Below are 10680 nucleotides of genomic sequence, written 5' to 3'. Positions count from 1 at the left end.
CTGTCACTTTGTCCCTTCATGGTTTTGTTCCTTTTTCACTTTGTTTCTCTGTAACGTGGTCTCTTTGTCTCTTTCTTTGTGTCACATTCTTTTTATCTGTGACTTTTTTGTCTTTTTTTGTCTATTTTGTCTCTTTGTCAGGCTGCCTTGGTTGGAAGGCTGTGACATCACCTACTGCAGCCCATTATGAAGCTTTCAAAAACACAAGAGCACCAGTGTTCCAACAAAGACCCCTATGACATCATAAACCATGATGTCATCATAGATTCTTATTTTGTCTCTTTGTCAGGCTGCCTTGGTTGGAACGCACCAGTGTTCCAACAAAGACCCCTATGACATCATAAACCATGATGTCATCATAGATTCTTATTTTGTCTCTTTGTCAGGCTGCCTTGGTTGGAAGGCTGTGACATCACCTACTCCAGCCCATTACAAAGCTTTCAAAAACACAAGAGCACCAGTGTTCCAACAAAGACCCCTATGACATCATAAACCATGATGTCATCATAGATGATGAGATGTAAGTGAGGGGGTGAAGTCACAGCCTTCTGACCAATCAGCTGTCGGTATTCGGTGATGACCTCGTCACTGGGGTCGGCCAGAGCCCATATAGATGCGGGACCTCTCCTCACCTGAGCAGTCTTGGATACACTCTAGACATACTCATTGGAGGACTCCAAGGACAAGAACTGTTTAACTCCCTTTTGATGTCACACGTTTGTTGCATTTTTCAGGCTCATCATGGCAGTGAATGGAGGCCTGCCAGTGCGGATGACATGGCTGCAGGTGTTCCTACAAGCAAAATTTTCTGACCTCAAGGCACAAACATTGGAATCTTTGTCTTGTTGTCCCTTAGTCTCACTGTCACTTTGTCCCTTCATGGTTTTGTTCCTTTTTCACTTTGTTTCTCTGTAACGTGGTCTCTTTGTCTCTTTCTTTGTGTCACATTCTTTTTATCTGTGACTTTTTTGTCTTTTTTTGTATATTTTGTCTCTTTGTCAGGCTGCCTTGGTTGGAAGGCTGTGACATCACCTACTGCAGCCCATTATGAAGCTTTCAAAAACACAAGAGCACCAGTGTTCCAACAAAGACCCCTATGACATCATAAACCATGATGTCATCATAGATTCTTATTTTGTCTCTTTGTCAGGCTGCCTTGGTTGGAACGCACCAGTGTTCCAACAAAGACCCCTATGACATCATAAACCATGATGTCATCATAGATTCTTATTTTGTCTCTTTGTCAGGCTGCCTTGGTTGGAACGCACCAGTGTTCCAACAAAGACCCCTATGACATCATAAACCATGATGTCATCATAGATTCTTATTTGTCTCTTTGTCAGGCTGCCTTGGTTGGAAGGCTGTGACATCACCTACTCCAGCCCATTATAAAGCTTTCAAAAACACAAGAGCACCAGTGTTCCAACAAAGACCCCTATGACATCATAAACCATGATGTCATCATAGATGATGAGATGTAAGTCAGGGGGTGAAGTCACAGCCTTCTGACCAATCAGCTGTCGGTATTCGGTGATGACCTCGTCACTGGGGTCGGTCAGAGCCCATATAGATGCGGGACCTCTCCTCACCTGAGCAGTCTTGGATACACTCTAGACATACTCATTGGAGGACTCCAAGGACAAGAACTGTTTAAATCCCTTTTGATGTCACATTTCACGTTTGTTGCATTTTTCAGGCTCATCATGGCAGTGAATGGAGGCCTGCCAGTGCGAATGACATGGCTGCAGGTGTTCCTACAAGCAAAATTTTCTGACCTCAAGGCACAAACATTGGAATCTTTGTCTTGTTGTCCCTTAGTCTCACTGTCACTTTGTCCCTTCATGGTTTTGTTCCTTTTTCACTTTGTTTCTCTGTAACGTGGTCTCTTTGTCTCTTTCTTTGTGTCACATTCTTTTTATCTGTGACTTTTTTGTCTTTTTTTGTCTATTTTGTCTCTTTGTCAGGCTGCCTTGGTTGGAAGGCTGTGACATCACCTACTGCAGCCCATTATGAAGCTTTCAAAAACACAAGAGCACCAGTGTTCCAACAAAGACCCCTATGACATCATAAACCATGATGTCATCATAGATTCTTATTTTGTCTCTTTGTCAGGCTGCCTTGGTTGGAACGCACCAGTGTTCCAACAAAGACCCCTATGACATCATAAACCATGATGTCATCATAGATTCTTATTTTGTCTCTTTGTCAGGCTGCCTTGGTTGGAAGGCTGTGACATCACCTACTCCAGCCCATTACAAAGCTTTCAAAAACACAAGAGCACCAGTGTTCCAACAAAGACCCCTATGACATCATAAACCATGATGTCATCATAGATGATGAGATGTAAGTGAGGGGGTGAAGTCACAGCCTTCTGACCAATCAGCTGTCGGTATTCGGTGATGACCTCGTCACTGGGGTCGGCCAGAGCCCATATAGATGCGGGACCTCTCCTCACCTGAGCAGTCTTGGATACACTCTAGACATACTCATTGGAGGACTCCAAGGACAAGAACTGTTTAACTCCCTTTTGATGTCACACGTTTGTTGCATTTTTCAGGCTCATCATGGCAGTGAATGGAGGCCTGCCAGTGCGGATGACATGGCTGCAGGTGTTCCTACAAGCAAAATTTTCTGACCTCAAGGCACAAACATTGGAATCTTTGTCTTGTTGTCCCTTAGTCTCACTGTCACTTTGTCCCTTCATGGTTTTGTTCCTTTTTCACTTTGTTTCTCTGTAACGTGGTCTCTTTGTCTCTTTCTTTGTGTCACATTCTTTTTATCTGTGACTTTTTTGTCTTTTTTTGTCTATTTTGTCTCTTTGTCAGGCTGCCTTGGTTGGAAGGCTGTGACATCACCTACTGCAGCCCATTATGAAGCTTTCAAAAACACAAGAGCACCAGTGTTCCAACAAAGACCCCTATGACATCATAAACCATGATGTCATCATAGATTCTTATTTTGTCTCTTTGTCAGGCTGCCTTGGTTGGAACGCACCAGTGTTCCAACAAAGACCCCTATGACATCATAAACCATGATGTCATCATAGATTCTTATTTTGTCTCTTTGTCAGGCTGCCTTGGTTGGAACGCACCAGTGTTCCAACAAAGACCCCTATGACATCATAAACCATGATGTCATCATAGATTCTTATTTTGTCTCTTTGTCAGGCTGCCTTGGTTGGAAGGCTGTGACATCACCTACTCCAGCCCATTATAAAGCTTTCAAAAACACAAGAGCACCAGTGTTCCAACAAAGACCCCTATGACATCATAAACCATGATGTCATCATAGATGATGAGATGTAAGTGAGGGGGTGAAGTCACAGCCTTCTGACCAATCAGCTGTCGGTATTCGGTGATGACCTCGTCACTGGGGTCGGTCAGAGCCCATATAGATGCGGGACCTCTCCTCACCTGAGCAGTCTTGGATACACTCTAGACATACTCATTGGAGGACTCCAAGGACAAGAACTGTTTAAATCCCTTTTGATGTCACATTTCACGTTTGTTGCATTTTTCAGGCTCATCATGGCAGTGAATGGAGGTTTGCTAGTGCGGATGACATGGCTGCAGGTGTTCCTACAAGCAAAATTTTCTGACCTCAAGGCACAAACATTGGAATCTTTGTCTTGTTGTCCCTTAGTCTCACTGTCACTTTGTCCCTTCATGGTTTTGTTCCTTTTTCACTTTGTTTCTCTGTAACGTGGTCTCTTTGTCTCTTTCTTTGTGTCACATTCTTTTTATCTGTGACTTTTTTGTCTTTTTGTATGTCAGTGTCCTGTTTTCTTTTCGTCTCTTTCTCACTGTCTTATTTTGTCTCTTTGTCAGGCTACCTTGGTTGGAAGGCTGTGACATCACCTACTCCAGCCCATTATGAAGCTTTCAAAAACACAAGAGCACCAGTGTTCCAACAAAGACCCCTATGACATCATAAACCATGATGTCATCATAGATTCTTATTTTGTCTCTTTGTCAGGCTGCCTTGGTTGGAACGCACCAGTGTTCCAACAAAGAACCCTATGACATCATAAACCATGATGTCATCATAGATTCTTATTTTGTCTCTTTGTCAGGCTGCCTTGGTTGGAAGGCTGTGACATCACCTACTCCAGCCCATTATAAAGCTTTCAAAAACACAAGAGCACCAGTGTTCCAACAAAGACCCCTATGACATCATAAACCATGATGTCATCATAGATGATGAGATGTAAGTGAGGGGGTGAAGTCACAGCCTTCTGACCAATCAGCTGTCGGTATTCGGTGATGACCTCGTCACTGGGGTCGGTCAGAGCCCATATAGATGCGGGACCTCTCCTCACCTGAGCAGTCTTGGATACACTCTAGACATACTCATTGGAGGACTCCAAGGACAAGAACTCTTTAAATCCCTTTTGATGTCACACGTTTGTTGCATTTTTCAGGCTCATCATGGCAGTGAATGGAGGCCTGCCAGTGCGGATGACATGGCTGCAGGTGTTCCTACAAGCAAAATTTTCTGACCTCAAGGTACAAACATTGGAATCTTTGTCTTGTTGTCCCTTAGTCTCACTGTCACTTTGTCCCTTCATGGTTTTGTTCCTTTTTCACTTTGTTTCTCTGTAACGTGGTCTCTTTGTCTCTTTCTTTGTGTCACATTCTTTTTATCTGTGACGTTTTTGTCTTTTTGTATGTCAGTGTCCTGTTTTCTTTTCGTCTCTTTCTCACTGTCTTATTTTGTCTCTTTGTCAGGCTACCTTGGTTGGAAGGCTGTGACATCACCTACTGCAGCCCATTATGAAGCTTTCAAAAACACAAGAGCACCAGTGTTCCAACAAAGACCCCTATGACATCATAAACCATGATGTCATCATAAATTCTTATTTTGTCTCTTTGTCAGGCTGCCTTGGTTGGAAGGCTGTGACATCACCTACTCCAGCCCATTATAAAGCTTTCAAAAACACAAGAGCACCAGTGTTCCAACAAAGACCCCTATGACATCATAAACCATGATGTCATCATAGATTCTTATTTTGTCTCTTTGTCAGGCTGCCTTGGTTGGAAGGCTGTGACATCACCTACTCCAGCCCATTATAAAGCTTTCAAAAACACAAGAGCACCAGTGTTCCAACAAAGACCCCTATGACATCATAAACCATGATGTCATCATAGATGATGAGATGTAAGTCAGGGGGTGAAGTCACAGCCTTCTGACCAATCAGCTGTCGGTATTCGGTGATGACCTCGTCACTGGGGTCGGTCAGAGCCCATATAGATGCGGGACCTCTCCTCACCTGAGCAGTCTTGGATACACTCTAGACATACTCATTGGAGGACTCCAAGGACAAGAACTGTTTAAATCCCTTTTGATGTCACATTTCACGTTTGTTGCATTTTTCAGGCTCATCATGGCAGTGAATGGAGGCCTGCCAGTGCGAATGACATGGCTGCAGGTGTTCCTACAAGCAAAATTTTCTGACCTCAAGGCACAAACATTGGAATCTTTGTCTTGTTGTCCCTTAGTCTCACTGTCACTTTGTCCCTTCATGGTTTTGTTCCTTTTTCACTTTGTTTCTCTGTAACGTGGTCTCTTTGTCTCTTTCTTTGTGTCACATTCTTTTTATCTGTGACTTTTTTGTCTTTTTTTGTCTATTTTGTCTCTTTGTCAGGCTGCCTTGGTTGGAAGGCTGTGACATCACCTACTCCAGCCCATTATGAAGCTTTCAAAAACACAAGAGCACCAGTGTTCCAACAAAGACCCCTATGACATCATAAACCATGATGTCATCATAGATTCTTATTTTGTCTCTTTGTCAGGCTGCCTTGGTTGGAACGCACCAGTGTTCCAACAAAGACCCCTATGACATCATAAACCATGATGTCATCATAGATTCTTATTTTGTCTCTTTGTCAGGCTGCCTTGGTTGGAAGGCTGTGACATCACCTACTCCAGCCCATTACAAAGCTTTCAAAAACACAAGAGCACCAGTGTTCCAACAAAGACCCCTATGACATCATAAACCATGATGTCATCATAGATGATGAGATGTAAGTGAGGGGGTGAAGTCACAGCCTTCTGACCAATCAGCTGTCGGTATTCGGTGATGACCTCGTCACTGGGGTCGGCCAGAGCCCATATAGATGCGGGACCTCTCCTCACCTGAGCACTCTTGGATACACTCTAGACATACTCAATGGAGGACTCCAAGGACAAGAACTGTTTAAATCCCTTTTGATGTCACACGTTTGTTGCATTTTTCAGGCTCATCATGGCAGTGAATGGAGGCCTGCCAGTGCGGATGACATGGCTGCAGGTGTTCCTACAAGCAAAATTTTCTGACCTCAAGGCACAAACATTGGAATCTTTGTCTTGTTGTCCCTTAGTCTCACTGTCACTTTGTCCCTTCATGGTTTTGTTCCTTTTTCACTTTGTTTCTCTGTAACGTGGTCTCTTTGTCTCTTTCTTTGTGTCACATTCTTTTTATCTGTGACTTTTTTGTCTTTTTTTGTATATTTTGTCTCTTTGTCAGGCTGCCTTGGTTGGAAGGCTGTGACATCACCTACTGCAGCCCATTATGAAGCTTTCAAAAACACAAGAGCACCAGTGTTCCAACAAAGACCCCTATGACATCATAAACCATGATGTCATCATAGATTCTTATTTTGTCTCTTTGTCAGGCTGCCTTGGTTGGAACGCACCAGTGTTCCAACAAAGACCCCTATGACATCATAAACCATGATGTCATCATAGATTCTTATTTTGTCTCTTTGTCAGGCTGCCTTGGTTGGAACGCACCAGTGTTCCAACAAAGACCCCTATGACATCATAAACCATGATGTCATCATAGATTCTTATTTTGTCTCTTTGTCAGGCTGCCTTGGTTGGAAGGCTGTGACATCACCTACTCCAGCCCATTATAAAGCTTTCAAAAACACAAGAGCACCAGTGTTCCAACAAAGACCCCTATGACATCATAAACCATGATGTCATCATAGATGATGAGATGTAAGTGAGGGGGTGAAGTCACAGCCTTCTGACCAATCAGCTGTCGGTATTCGGTGATGACCTCGTCACTGGGGTCGGTCAGAGCCCATATAGATGCGGGACCTCTCCTCACCTGAGCAGTCTTGGATACACTCTAGACATACTCATTGGAGGACTCCAAGGACAAGAACTCTTTAAATCCCTTTTGATGTCACACGTTTGTTGCATTTTTCAGGCTCATCATGGCAGTGAATGGAGGCCTGCCAGTGCGGATGACATGGCTGCAGGTGTTCCTACAAGCAAAATTTTCTGACCTCAAGGTACAAACATTGGAATCTTTGTCTTGTTGTCCCTTAGTCTCACTGTCACTTTGTCCCTTCATGGTTTTGTTCCTTTTTCACTTTGTTTCTCTGTAACGTGGTCTCTTTGTCTCTTTCTTTGTGTCACATTCTTTTTATCTGTGACGTTTTTGTCTTTTTGTATGTCAGTGTCCTGTTTTCTTTTCGTCTCTTTCTCACTGTCTTATTTTGTCTCTTTGTCAGGCTACCTTGGTTGGAAGGCTGTGACATCACCTACTGCAGCCCATTATGAAGCTTTCAAAAACACAAGAGCACCAGTGTTCCAACAAAGACCCCTATGACATCATAAACCATGATGTCATCATAAATTCTTATTTTGTCTCTTTGTCAGGCTGCCTTGGTTGGAAGGCTGTGACATCACCTACTCCAGCCCATTATAAAGCTTTCAAAAACACAAGAGCACCAGTGTTCCAACAAAGACCCCTATGACATCATAAACCATGATGTCATCATAGATTCTTATTTTGTCTCTTTGTCAGGCTGCCTTGGTTGGAAGGCTGTGACATCACCTACTCCAGCCCATTATGAAGCTTTCAAAAACACAAGAGCACCAGTGTTCCAACAAAGACCCCTATGACATCATAAACCATGATGTCATCATAGATGATGAGATGTAAGTCAGGGGGTGAAGTCACAGCCTTCTGACCAATCAGCTGTCGGTATTCGGTGATGACCTCGTCACTGGGGTCGGTCAGAGCCCATATAGATGCGGGACCTCTCCTCACCTGAGCAGTCTTGGATACACTCTAGACATACTCATTGGAGGACTCCAAGGACAAGAACTGTTTAAATCCCTTTTGATGTCACATTTCACGTTTGTTGCATTTTTCAGGCTCATCATGGCAGTGAATGGAGGCCTGCCAGTGCGAATGACATGGCTGCAGGTGTTCCTACAAGCAAAATTTTCTGACCTCAAGGCACAAACATTGGAATCTTTGTCTTGTTGTCCCTTAGTCTCACTGTCACTTTGTCCCTTCATGGTTTTGTTCCTTTTTCACTTTGTTTCTCTGTAACGTGGTCTCTTTGTCTCTTTCTTTGTGTCACATTCTTTTTATCTGTGACTTTTTTGTCTTTTTTTGTCTATTTTGTCTCTTTGTCAGGCTGCCTTGGTTGGAAGGCTGTGACATCACCTACTCCAGCCCATTATGAAGCTTTCAAAAACACAAGAGCACCAGTGTTCCAACAAAGACCCCTATGACATCATAAACCATGATGTCATCATAGATTCTTATTTTGTCTCTTTGTCAGGCTGCCTTGGTTGGAACGCACCAGTGTTCCAACAAAGACCCCTATGACATCATAAACCATGATGTCATCATAGATTCTTATTTTGTCTCTTTGTCAGGCTGCCTTGGTTGGAAGGCTGTGACATCACCTACTCCAGCCCATTACAAAGCTTTCAAAAACACAAGAGCACCAGTGTTCCAACAAAGACCCCTATGACATCATAAACCATGATGTCATCATAGATGATGAGATGTAAGTGAGGGGGTGAAGTCACAGCCTTCTGACCAATCAGCTGTCGGTATTCGGTGATGACCTCGTCACTGGGGTCGGCCAGAGCCCATATAGATGCGGGACCTCTCCTCACCTGAGCAGTCTTGGATACACTCTAGACATACTCATTGGAGGACTCCAAGGACAAGAACTGTTTAACTCCCTTTTGATGTCACACGTTTGTTGCATTTTTCAGGCTCATCATGGCAGTGAATGGAGGCCTGCCAGTGCGGATGACATGGCTGCAGGTGTTCCTACAAGCAAAATTTTCGGACCTCAAGGCACAAACATTGGAATCTTTGTCTTGTTGTCCCTTAGTCTCACTGTCACTTTGTCCCTTCATGGTTTTGTTCCTTTTTCACTTTGTTTCTCTGTAACGTGGTCTCTTTGTCTCTTTCTTTGTGTCACATTCTTTTTATCTGTGACTTTTTTGTCTTTTTTGTCTATTTTGTCTCTTTGTCAGGCTGCCTTGGTTGGAAGGCTGTGACATCACCTACTGCAGCCCATTATGAAGCTTTCAAAAACACAAGAGCACCAGTGTTCCAACAAAGACCCCTATGACATCATAAACCATGATGTCATCATAGATTCTTATTTTGTCTCTTTGTCAGGCTGCCTTGGTTGGAACGCACCAGTGTTCCAACAAAGACCCCTATGACATCATAAACCATGATGTCATCATAGATTCTTATTTTGTCTCTTTGTCAGGCTGCCTTGGTTGGAACGCACCAGTGTTCCAACAAAGACCCCTATGACATCATAAACCATGATGTCATCATAGATTCTTATTTTGTCTCTTTGTCAGGCTGCCTTGGTTGGAAGGCTGTGACATCACCTACTCCAGCCCATTACAAAGCTTTCAAAAACACAAGAGCACCAGTGTTCCAACAAAGACCCCTATGACATCATAAACCATGATGTCATCATAGATGATGAGATGTAAGTGAGGGGGTGAAGTCACAGCCTTCTGACCAATCAGCTGTCGGTATTCGGTGATGACCTCGTCACTGGGGTCGGTCAGAGCCCATATAGATGCGGGACCTCTCCTCACCTGAGCAGTCTTGGATACACTCTAGACATACTCATTGGAGGACTCCAAGGACAAGAACTGTTTAAATCCCTTTTGATGTCACATTTCACGTTTGTTGCATTTTTCAGGCTCATCATGGCAGTGAATGGAGGCCTGCCAGTGCGAATGACATGGCTGCAGGTGTTCCTACAAGCAAAATTTTCTGACCTCAAGGCACAAACATTGGAATCTTTGTCTTGTTGTCCCTTAGTCTCACTGTCACTTTGTCCCTTCATGGTTTTGTTCCTTTTTCACTTTGTTTCTCTGTAACGTGGTCTCTTTGTCTCTTTCTTTGTGTCACATTCTTTTTATCTGTGACGTTTTTGTCTTTTTGTATGTCAGTGTCCTGTTTTCTTTTCGTCTCTTTCTCACTGTCTTATTTTGTCTCTTTGTCAGGCTACCTTGGTTGGAAGGCTGTGACATCACCTACTGCAGCCCATTATGAAGCTTTCAAAAACACAAGAGCACCAGTGTTCCAACAAAGACCCCTATGACATCATAAACCATGATGTCATCATAGATTCTTATTTTGTCTCTTTGTCAGGCTGCCTTGGTTGAAAGGCTGTGACATCACCTACTCCAGCCCATTATAAAGCTTTCAAAAACACAAGAGCACCAGTGTTCCAACAAAGACCCCTATGACATCATAAACCATGATGTCATCATAGATTCTTATTTTGTCTCTTTGTCAGGCTGCCTTGGTTGGAGGGCTGTGACATCACCTACTCCAGCCCATTATAAAGCTTTCAAAAACACAAGAGCACCAGTGTTCCAACAAAGACCCCTATGACATCA

This window comes from Myripristis murdjan, chromosome 5, assembly GCF_902150065.1.
Source record: "Myripristis murdjan chromosome 5, fMyrMur1.1, whole genome shotgun sequence".
Lineage (NCBI taxonomy): Eukaryota > Metazoa > Chordata > Actinopteri > Holocentriformes > Holocentridae > Myripristis > Myripristis murdjan.
Note: the sequence above shows the minus strand (reverse complement) of the source record.